The sequence below is a fragment of the Chelonoidis abingdonii genome, chromosome 3, assembly GCF_003597395.2.
Source record: "Chelonoidis abingdonii isolate Lonesome George chromosome 3, CheloAbing_2.0, whole genome shotgun sequence".
Classification (NCBI taxonomy): Eukaryota; Metazoa; Chordata; order Testudines; family Testudinidae; genus Chelonoidis; species Chelonoidis abingdonii.
The window spans coordinates 171,334,393-171,347,019 of NC_133771.1; the positions used below are offsets into that span (position 1 = coordinate 171,334,393).

The 12,627-nt window shown below is 37.1% G+C and overlaps 1 protein-coding gene across 2 annotated transcripts in view; it reads right to left on the bottom strand.

The window, feature by feature from the left end:
* Positions 1-12,627, bottom strand: part of GPATCH2 (G-patch domain containing 2) — a 215,551-nt gene that overhangs the window by 113,476 nt on the left and 89,448 nt on the right. The gene's annotated exons all lie outside the window — the stretch shown is intronic.

Below are 12,627 nucleotides of genomic sequence, written 5' to 3' on the forward strand. Positions count from 1 at the left end.
CCACACTGGAAAACAGCTGCAAGTTTCAATGAATTAACTACTCAACCAAATACCTCAGTTAGGTATTAAGAGCATTCCTACCTAACTCACTATGGCTTGAAGGTGCTACGAGGAATGTGAAAAATTCCCTGGTCCTCTGCCAATTGGCCTATGGGAGAAAATATTCCTTCCTGACCCCAAAATGGGTGATGATTGGGTAGACACACAGCATCTGTCAGGCCGGGCTGGTAGGGCAGGACTGCTGGAACAGAGCCAAGAGAGGCTCCATGTGGCCTTTGCTCCAGGTTAAATCCCTGGAGCTGGGAGATGTGGGCCAATGAGCACCTCCATTTACCAACTGGCCAGCGCATTCCAGAGATTCCAAGGGGAGGTGAGAAGCTACCTGGTATCCCACAGTGAGCATCCCCCTCATTGCCAGGTATATCCTCTCCTTTCACTGCTGGCCCCATCAAGTCCCCCCCCCCCCACCTGTTGAGGCGGGTGGGTGGCATTTGTAGCACTGTAACAGTTACATGGTTAATACGTTATGACATGATAATTTCTACAGGATTTAGTTACCTGAAATTACACAGCAGATAACATATTTGTTTCAAATAAGAGTTCAAATTTCATATTCAATTACTAAATTATGTAATGATTTCTAATATTCATATTTTGGTTCAAATCTATGAAACTACATAAGCACAACACTCCAACTGCCGCATTATAACTATTTTTTAAAATGTAAGCTTAACTTATTTTACAAGATACAAATCTGAAAACAGTTAGCCAGATCTGATATTTTAAAAACGAAAAGTAACCGACCAAAAATACGCTGTACAAGCCAATTATTTTTTGCTCTGTTACACAGTTTTAGAAAAAGGGCCAGATTCTGAGCTGGCACAAACCATCATATCACCATTTAATTGAGTAGCACAGAAATGATTACACTAGCTGAAAAATGGGTCCAAAATGTTAATATAGGCACACTGTATATTTACATTACAGCAAACTTGAAATTGGTTTGACACAGAAATTTTATGGCTTATAACATGCAACAATAGCTATTATTTTCTTCTATATTTTTAAAACTGTGACCTCCAGGCTGAAGAGCTAGTTATTTCATGGTAAACAAGAAGACTCATTGATTTTAAATCTAAGAATGGTTTACATTTTTAAAATAGTATATATTTTAAAACTATTAATATCTTCTGGCTCTATCAGCAATATTGCAACAGACTGACTAAAAGATATTTTAAAAGGGCAACTGCCACATTGTTCCCTCGGTACTACACAATGGCAGGTCAAACTTTTGTTCTGCTTGTCCTACAAACAATTTTCAAGCCAACGCTCAATAAATAAATTTGGTCTTAGCACTCCCAATCAGGGCTGCACAATCCCCTCAGTAGCAGACCTATGATAAATGGACTTATTTTCCCAAATCAAACACTTGAATTTAAATTCAGATGAGTTAATGCAAAGGTCAACATTGTAATCAGTTCTTTTGATCTTTATAGAATTTCTGGAGTAATACATAATAAATCTGAAACAAGGCAATTTGCAGCTCTGTATGTGTGGCTGGTAATAAAAATCTTAACGATTAGAGCCTTTATGTACTTAGGGAACGTTTTATAGTAATAGCTATAGTGAGAGCCTCAATGCATGGGGAATGATGGCAATAGATAACACTGAAAGACATGATTGCTTGATTGTTTATATAGTTTTACAGGATGCATTTTTATATGTATATACAAATGTAAAGATTATACATATATAAATTCAAGCACAGTCTTGCTGAAGAGAGTCTCACACTGTTCTATAAGAGTGTCTCTTTTTGGATTTGTAACCTCGGCCAAAAACTTGGGAACTTTAAGAATGGATCTCTTATGGCAAGAAATGTTCTCTTTCACAAACAATGAAATTATTTATTTAGGATAATTATAAGTAAAAGGAAAATTGAACATATATACATTTAAAACACTGTTTTGCATCATCTGTAGGTCTGCTCTCCTTGTTTTTCTAAATGAATGCCTTTTATTTAAAACAATGTATCTTTAAGAGTGCACTATGCCAAGTTCTATATAATGAACCGACGTTGTTTAATAGACAAAAACTACCCTGATTATAGCTATTCCAATGTATAATATAGGAATGTCCATCAACATGTATCAGGACTTCAAATATCAAGATGGTAAAACCTGAAAATCGTTTAATTATCTTGTGGCTGGCTCAACTTTAGGTGAGATGTTTCCTGACAACCACCAAAATATTGACCAAATAGAAGGACAACAGATCAAAATTCTTAATGCTGGCTAAAAGGCCTTCAAAAATAAAAAATGAGATTCTCAAACTCCTGTCAGAGCATCCCTGCCTCCCACCCTGACCTAGACCATCCCTGAAGGATGTCTAATATTGCAGTTTTTTAAGAACACGACGTGGATTTCACAATCTCCCTTGGTAATCTATTTAATTGCTTAACTATCCTTATAGTTAGAAAGTTTTCCCTAATGTCCAACCTAAATCTGTCTTCCTGCAGATTAAGCCCATTACCTTCTTGTCCTATCATGGGTGGACATGGAGAACAATTGATCACTGATTTCTTCATAACAGCCTTTCACCTATTTGAAGACTGTAATCATGTCACCGCTCAGTCTTTTTAAACTAAACATGCCCAGTTTTTTCAACCTTTCCTAAGAGATCATGTTTTCTAAAACTCTTACAGCACGACGTCAGAGTTACGAACACTTGAGGAAAGGAGGTTGTTCATAACTCTGAACAAAACCTTAGGAGGGTTCTTTCAAAAGTTTAAAACTGAACATTGACTTTAATACAGCTTTGCAACTTTACTATGCGGAAGAAAAATGTTGTTTTTAACCATTTTAATTTAAACAAAACAAGCACGGAAACAGTTTCCTTACCTTGTCTTTTTTTAATTTTCCCTTTTTTTAAATAAATAAATAAATGGGGAGGGATAGCTCAGTGGTTTGAGCACTGGCCTGCTAAACCCAGTGTTTTGAGTTCAATCCTTGAGGGGGCCACTTAGGGATCTGGGGCACAGTACTGTGATGTACAGTATTTCCTTTTTGGGGGGGAGTGGAAGGGGGTCTTTGCTGCCTGATTATGTACTTCCAGTTTCAAATGAGGTTTGTGGTAGACCAGTCAGTTCGTAATTCTGGTGTTTGGAACTTTGAGGTTCTACTGTATTTTTGTTACTCTCCTCAAGTCTCTCCAGTTTGTTGACATCTTTCCTAAAGTGTGGTGCCCAAAATTGGACACAGTACTCCAGCTGAGGCCTCATCAGTGCTGAGTGGAACAATTACCTCCCATATCTTACATTAGATACTCCTATTAATACATCCCATAATATTTTCTTTTTTTTTTGTATTCGAGTTACAATCTTTTTCAGCAGTACTACTGCCTAGCCAGTAATTCCCTATTTTATACTTATGCATTTGATTTTTCCTTCCCAAGTGTAGTACTTTGGGCTTGTCTTTACTGAATTTCATCTTGTTGATTTCAGACAAATTCTCCAATTTACCAAGACCATTTTGAATTCTAATCTTGTCCTCCAAAGTGCTTGCAACCTCTCCCAGCTTTGTGTCATCAGCAAATTTTATAGAGACTCTTTACTCTGTCCTCCTAGTCATTAATGAAAATATTGACCTGTCCCAAATTCAAGACAGACCCCTGCAGGACCTTACATGAAATGTTTCTCTCCAGCTCAGTTGATAGCGAATCACTGATGATAATAGTCTTTGAGTACAGTTTTTCTACTAGTTTAAATAGATCTTATCTCATCAAAATATCAAGTTTGATTGACAAATTTGGATGGCAAAGATAACTGTGTTGACATAACAGACTTCTGTATGGCATCTGAATTAGTACAGCATGACATTCTGTTTAAAAAAATTGCACTAGTCAAAAATCAGTATAGAACTATTAAATGGATTAAAAACTATGTGGTGAGGTGTTTCTAGGGAGTGAAGCAGCTCAATGTATATATCTTAAAGCCAACATCAAGAGGAAGCTTGATCACCTACATGGAGAAAAGACTTCTGATAAACAAGGACTCTTTAATCTAGCACACAAAGGCATAACAAGATCCGGTGGTTGGAAGCTGAAGCTAAACTAATTCATACTAAAAATAAGACACACATTCTAACAGTGATGGCAATTAACCATTACAACACCTTAGCTAGAGAGGTGGTAGCTTTTGTATCAATCACCTGCAGTCCTCAAATCAAGACTGAATGATTTGCTAAAAAAGAAGATTTGCGTTAGCTAAGCCAGAAATTATAGGCTTGATGCAGGAATCACTTGGTAAAATATTACGGACTATGTTATGCAGGTGACGAGACTAGATGATCACAATGGTCTCCCTCTGGCCTTAAAAAATCTATGATTCAATGAAACTACCAGGGACTGCAGTCTTCAGGGCATATCTGAGAGAAGTTGCACACAAAACAGCACTGTAAGCTTTAGCATGAATGCTCTAAGAACAGGATCACCACAAGACAAACAACATCTGGAAAGGCAAGAAACCCTGAAAGCAAAGGAAGACATTAAGGAAGGAGAGCAGGGTCCATTCCATATCCATAATACATCTTGTGGTTAGCTCACTTGTTTTCCCAGACAACCTGGTATTGGAATCCATACTGATCCTTTGCCATCAAAAGAATGATTAAACGTTGGATTTAGCTGAGGTTCCCAAAGGCTGACATGGAACTATTTTAGCCCTTCTTAATAGAGTGACTTATTGGCTAGTTTATTAAAAAAATTAATCCGCTTTCAAACAATAATAGGAAACCATTTAACTATTTTTTGATGTTTTTTACATTTTCAAATATATTGATTTCAATTACAACACAGAATATAAAGTGTACAGTGCTCACTTTACATTTATTTTTTATTACAAGTGTTCGCACTGTAAAAAGACAAAAGAAATAGTATTTTTCAATTCACCTAATACAAGTACTGTAGTGCAATTTCTTTATCATGAAAGTTGAACTTATGAATACAGAATTATGTACAAAAATACTGCATTCAGAAATAAAAAAAATGTAAAATTTTAGAGCTTGCAAGTCCACTAAGTCCTACTTCTTCTTCAGCCAATCACTCAAACAAGTTTGTTTACATTTACAGAAGATAATTCTGTCCACTTCTTATTTACAATGTCACCTGAAAGTGAGAACAGGTATTCTCATGGCACTGTTGTAGCCAGCACTGCAAAATATTTATGTGCCAGATGCGCTAAAGATTCACAGGTCCCTTCATGCTTCAACCACCATTTCAAAGGACCTGTCCATGTTGATGATGGGTTCTGCTCAATAATGATCCAAAGCAGCGCAGACCAATGCATGTTCATTTTCATCATCATGAGTCAGAGGTCACCAGCAGAAGGTTGATTTTCTTTTCTGGTGGTTTAGGTTCTGTAGTTTCCGCATCGGACTGTTGCTCTTTTAAGACTTCTGAAAGCATGCTCCCTACCTCATCCCTCTCAGATTTTGGAAGGCACTTCAGATTCTTAAAACTGGGGTTGAGTGCTGTAACTAATCTTCAGAAATCTCACACTGGTACCTTCTTTGCATTCTGTCAAATCTGCAGTGAAAGTATCCTTAAAATCAACAACAACAACAACATGTGCTGGGTCATCATCCAAGACTGCTATAACATGAAATATATGGCAGAATGTGGGTAAAACAGAGCAGGGGACATACAATTCTCTCCCAAGGAGTTCAATTTAATTAATGCCTTTTTTTTTTTTTTTTTTTTTTTTTTTAAAGAGTGTCATCAGCATGGAAGCATATTCTCTGGAATGGTGGTCGAAACATGAAGGGGCATAGGAATGTTTAGCATATGTGGCACGTAAATACCTTGCAATGCTGGCTACAAAAGTGCCCGGCAAATGCCTGTCCTCACTTCCTGGTAAATAAGAAGAGGGCAGCATTATCTCCTGTAAATGTAAACAAACTTGTCTGTTTAGTGATTGGCTGAAGAAGAAGTAGGACTGAGTGGACTTGTAGCCTCTGAAGTTTTACATTGTTTTGTTTTTGAGTGCCTCTATGTAACCAAAAAAATCAAAAAATCTACATTGTATTTCTTGTTTATAATTTTTACAGTGCAAATATTTGTAATCAAAATATATTTTGATTTCAATTACAACACAGAATACAAGATATATATGAAAATGTTGAAAAACATCCAAAATATTTAATAAGTTTCAATTGGTAGTCTCTTGTTTAACAGTGTGATTAAAACTGCGATTAATCATGATTAATTTTTTTGAGTTAATTGTGTGAGTTAACTGTGATTAATTGACAGCCCTAATTATTATTATTGTTTATACTGGAGTAGCACCTAGGAGACTCAATAATGGACCAGGATCCCATTGTGCTATTTGCTGCACAAACACAGAAAGAGAAAGTCTCTTCTCCAAAGAGCTTACAATCTAAAGTATAAGACAAGAGACAATAAGTGGATAGAGAGACATGGAGAAGTATCAGAAGAAAATATTGCTCAGTAAGATAGGCAGTGGTCTTAGTGAGGAAAGACTCAGGCAGCAGGGAGGCAGTAGAACACTAAACAGCTAAAAAGAGCATTATAGATGGGGAGGCACTTCTTGGTGTGTAGGGAGCCATGTAGGGAACATACCCAGACAAACCCTTAGACACACAGTCTGGATCTAGAAAGAGGGCCAAGTTGAGGGTGTCACCTAGGTTATGAACCTGAGTGACAGAGATTGGTGGTGGTGTCCACAGCAACAGGGGAAAAAAAGGGGGGGTGGGGGAAGGGGACTAGTACACCCACAAAAAGTCAAGATGGGACCTTGGGGTCTTCTGTCTATTAACTGGAACATGAGATAGCATACAGTGGGGAAATAGGTTATGGACAACACTTTGCTTCAAGAACTATTGTTTTCCCTGCATTTGTTATTGTTAGATCAATAAAGTTGTGGCCTACGTGCCATTCTTTTCAATTGGAATGGCGGCATGAGCCTTATAACATCATTGGCAAATAAAATTTATTAGGGTCTCTCGCCATTCCATCCACCGTTACATTCAACCACTGTTTTTTCAGCTATGTTTACAATGTCATTCAATACTTCCCACTCATCCATTAAGATGAACCATTTGTAAGGCACCACTCAGTCTGGACAAAAATAAGTAAGGTACAGTGCCTTTTCATGTTAAACACTTAACTTTTGATAATGATATTATCTGTGTGTGAACTTTAACTGTAAAAGTATTTTCAGCGTGTGAACCGAAGTTGCATGCATTTTTTTCCAATATGTAATTGTAATTTTTAATTAAAACATTCTGATAATATAATTAGTTGAAATACATGTAACTATGCAAGAAAAATGTAATAATTAAGACGTGCAATTATGTGATTAGTGTGTGTAATTGCATAGTAAAACCCTTCAGAAAACTATTGCCTGACATGCTGGAAGACCATTTTAAGAGCTCCATACATCATTTCAGAATACTTTTTGTCATTACATCCAAACAGCTAGTTCACATTATAAACTTATCACCTAATATTTTTAGTTTCATGATACATACGTACTGTGGCAAATTGCTGGTACTTGACTACTATGATAGGTCTCTTGCTTTCTTGCCCCTGAACAGGGAGATTAACTGCCCCACTAGTGTCCTAGAGGAAGGGAGTGGAGAGGGAGGGACCCGGGCCCGCCTTCTACTCCGGGTCCCAGTCCAGGGGCCCTAGGGATAGTGGTAAACCACTTGAACTAGCGGTTCCTTCTCCTGGACTACTTCCCTCTCCTGCCCTTCAGCTTGTGGGGGATTCCTGCCCAACCTCTGCACAAGCCAGGTGTCCCTTTACCTAGGGCCTTGGTCTTCTTAGCCCACCATAGCACTTCTCCAAACTTTCCTCTACTTCTCTTCATACTGTTCTCTGCTCCAACACCAATCCACTCTGCTCCATCTCCTCCAACACCTTCACTTGTCTGATTGAAGCAGGGGGGTTTTAATCACGTGACTGGCTTCAGGTGCTCTAATTGGCTTCAAGTGCTTTAATTAATCTATAGCAAACTTTCTTCCCTCTAGAGGGAATAAGGCTCCCTTCTAACCCTCTCCTGCTGCCCTCTGGCCATGCTATATCACAGTACATACAATCTGAATTACAGAAATGCAAAAAGAATGTAAAAACATGGGGACATAATAGCTCAAGAGATCAGTAGTGGCATAAGAAAACCTTTCACTTTAGGTTAATGATATGAATTTTACTCCAGTTAGTAATGACTGAAAAGAGACTGTACTTTCAAACCAGTTCTTGGTAGGGAGATGTTCACACCACAAAAAGTACTCTTGTTGCCAATTCTGGGCAAGAAGTTTCTTATTACCGAAAAACTATCCTTGTTGTGATATGTCTGTGGAAAATATGCAAAAATCTACCATGATTGTCATTTGTTCTCTGATGGATTTGTTTACAAGCCAGTGTCAATCATGTGTCATGCTACAAAAAATTGACAAAAGTTTACACAAACTTTTTACCAAGTTCCAAAGTCTAGAGAAAAAAAAAGTATGGCTTAATGATCAACCAAGGAATCAAGATATACACATAGAAACAATTTTTTCAATTAAAACTAATTACAATGCTGTTGAGCACTAGAATTTCAACAGATGATTTATGCCAGACTGTAACAGACTTCAACAGAGACTTATGCCACAGATAAGGTTAGTCACTTTTTTTTTTTTTTTGGTGAGAGAAAGGCTCGCCACTAACAATGTTTTGGACTAATAATGTTCTATTTTGCACCAATTCCTTCCTTTCATGCTCTTCTGACAAAAAGGAATTTGTGCCCACCAAAAAGAATCCATAATGGCATAAGCTTCCCCATCCTGAATAGACTACTACTTAAGAAACATGATGATGAGAAATAAAAATGATGACAGTACAACTACCAATAAATACAGTTCCGCAATGACTGGACTGAACCAAGACAGCCACTTTTAGAAAGCTACATATATTGTGATTGACCACATCATCTAAATACTGCATCACATGGTGATGTAATAAATATTCAAAGTGAAACTACTAATAGAAATTCCTTGGAAAACTCAAAGACCGAACAAAAACCCAACTAAAAAAATAAAACAAAAACAGTATCAAAACCATGGCATATCAGGTGGATCTGAGCAGTGTGCACTGCCCACCCCCACAGGCGCCACCCCTGCCATCTCCCATTTGCCACAGTTCCCAGCCAATGGAAGCTGGCACTAGGGCAGCATGCGGAGGTTCCCTGATCACCCCGCGTTAGAGGCTGCAGAAACATGCCAGTCACTTCCAGAAGCTGCATGGAGCTGACCAGACTTTTAATGGCCTGGCAACCCTAGCTTCTCCCCTCAGCAGGGCGAGCCAGCGCTTGTGGGCCATAGTTTCTCCACTCCTGCTGTACTCCCTTTAGTCCCCACCCATGCCCTACTATGCATTTATTTATAAAAATTAAAAAAAATTAAAAAAAGAACAAAAAGAAGGTAGAATTCTTCTGATGCTTGCAAACCACCACTTTATTTCCCTTCTGTTTTCTCTGTCCCATCTGTAAGCTCTCTGGGGCAGGATTATCTTAATGTTTGTATAGCACTTACCACAAAAATGGTGCCCACATTTTGGTTATGGTCCTGCAAGTGATGCCATAATACAAATAAATATATTCAAAATATGGCAACCCAGTTAACTGGTTCACTCCCTAAAAGAACAATTTGTCAGTTTTAATCAACAATGTCACATCTAAGATGCACAAGAAATCCTCATTACACAAGCTAACCGCTGACTCTATGATAAATACACTGATGAATACAACCCCCATTGAAATAAATGTTACTCTGATATACTTGCTCTGGAAGAGTGGCAACCATGTCCAACAGAGGATTTCAGTTGGACAATGATGAAAAGTCCATATGTTGCAATGCCACCATAAATTATGTTAGAACGTATGGTCAGGCCACAGAGGAACTCCAAAAATAGGTTGGAAACAGCTCTCTAACTGAAAACAAATTGCCTAAATTCCAATATGAGAAAACAGCATTCTTGACATATATTTTCATGTGGCTACTGCTGTTTGAAGTTAGATCTACAGAGATGAAATACAATATGCTTTAGCTTTAAATTTGGAAGTTGTTATTCCATCAAGACACTCAAAAGCAGAGAAATCTGCATAGGTCTGGTGCCTCTAGGCTTAAAGTTTTATTATGAAATAAAGACAAAATGAATGATAGTATGTCAGCTGGCCTGGACCCCAGCTCTGAGCCTGCATTTTGGAAGGATTGAAATCTCAAAAGACTTCCCTTTTAATCATCCTAGGCATTAAAAAAAATGTTTGTAGACCAATTATCCCACAAAGTATAAATTTAAAGAAATGCACTAGACATATAAACAAAAGGTAACACTAATTAGAAAAAACACAGTCCAATTGAGCATAATATCCTTAATATTAGAGGACACAGGACTCTTTATATTTACAGTGCTTTCTTTTAGAAGTTTGATTTTTAAGCAGAGATTAGTTTCAAAGCAGTTTGTCTGTAAACGGCAGCCAACCACGAACGTAGACTAAGGTAATTACACAGACCAAAAACACATTCTTAAGCAACTTGCAATCTAGATACTACAATATTCTAAACTGTAATGATATCACCTTAAATAGCAAAAATGAAGACACTGATGGGCTGTTTTTTCCTGCAACAAAATATCTTAGAATATAAAAGTAAAACAAATCTTCCAAGTGTAATTGCATTGACTTCATAAATTAATATTCAATAAACTCAACTGTTCTACGTTCAAGAACTGCTACTTCTCTAAGGGGAAAAAAAAAATCAATCTGGGATCCACTGATTAACATGCTATGTTGATTAATCCTATGATCGCATTGAAATGTCTAAAGATCAAATGAATATTAGATAAACTGCCATATTAAGCTAAGTAGTATTCAGTTTTCTATATCTGGAAGGTGTACTACATACTCTTTTAAAAAATTTCCTTCATGCTTGTCTGATAAATACATATAAAAGCTAAACGTGTGGTGTAAACCCAATAGAATTGTATTGTACAAAGAAAAGTATCCAGATGCAATATGACAATTAGGATTTATAGTCATTACAAAAAACTTGCTAAAGACTAAATAATCTCAGTATTTCTACTGTGGCATTTACAAAGATTTTACATTTGTACCAATTTCTTTTCTTTTTTTCTGGTAATTTTCAGATAATCCAAAGCACACTACTGGGAAAATTTTAGTAGACAAAAACTTTAATCAATATAAAACCCTTTACTGTTTGGACTACAGCTGTAAAGGTTAGCCAAGATGTACTGACAAACCTAACTTGGTTTCTTTGGCTCAAAGAAATAAATCTTTGTTAGCATAAATATCTGTTTGTATGTAAAAACATACATTCTTGGCTGAGGTAAAATAGAAGCTTGGGGTGAAAAATTTAGTTATTTTAATTGCCATTGCTGTACCAAACAGCACAAAGCCATACTGTCCCACAGCATGAAGTGATCAGACATCTGCCCAAAATGATGGACAGTTCTGGCCCAATGAATAGGCAAAAAAAATCCCATTTACTCTCTGCCAGATGGGACCTACTGGACGCTTCAGCACAAACAACTCATCCTTCTTCGGAACTTCTTGTCCAGCTCTTGAGCTAGCTGCAGCTGATAATGATGGATATCAAGGCTACAGTAAAGTGGGTGACAACAGCAGCCTTGTTATAGCTGCCAGTCTTTCAGTCTTGTCATTATTACACATTGAAGATTTATTTGAGTTTATTGTTGTGCACTGGGTCTAGCTATTTGCAATTCATCACCTACTACAGATAGTGGCCATAGCTATAATTGCCACCTCCACCTGCTTCTGGAAATTATGAGGTCACTAGCTAGGGCAGCCCAGCACTCTCAGAGATCCACAAGTCATGACAAGCATCCATTGTAAAATACCAATGCTGTTATTCCCTATATGTACTTGTTACCATCCTTTTGGAAATTCAATCATGTTAAACTTTAGAATATTTGACTAAACTGTAGTTATAGTATATACACCCACACACTGTAGAAAACATTTAGAGATTACAGTTTCAGGAAAACAGTAATGAAACTTTAGTGCTGTTCCTACTGTACTTGAACAGATATATAGCAAGCAGGGTAACATAGTGACTTGCTGCTTACCTGAACAGTAATTTGCCAAAAAAACAAACAAACCCAAAACATTTCCTAGTAAATTAGCTATGATGGTCTTGTAACTTTTTTGTATTTAAAAACAAACTGAACTGATACTTAAATTTATATGTTGTTCTATAGGTAAGTACACCTGTGTGTCCAGAACCAAACATTTATTTACTTACTAGGTCCCACTAACGCATAATTCTGAAACAGATTCGAAAGTATCTATTGCAAACAACAATTCATGACAAAATAAGCCAAGTATATAGTCTATGAACAGCAGAATCAGAAACAACTCGCTGCAGTCACATTCTAATTTGTGTTTTTCATCTCGGGCTCTCAGATATGTCTGACAAAGTTGAAATCAGTTAAACTCGGATGAAATTTCTGTTTCATTGGTAAACATTCAAAATGGAGGAAAACACATAAAAAAATATATTAGTCCGTTGTCATAGTTGCCCAGTAGTTATTACT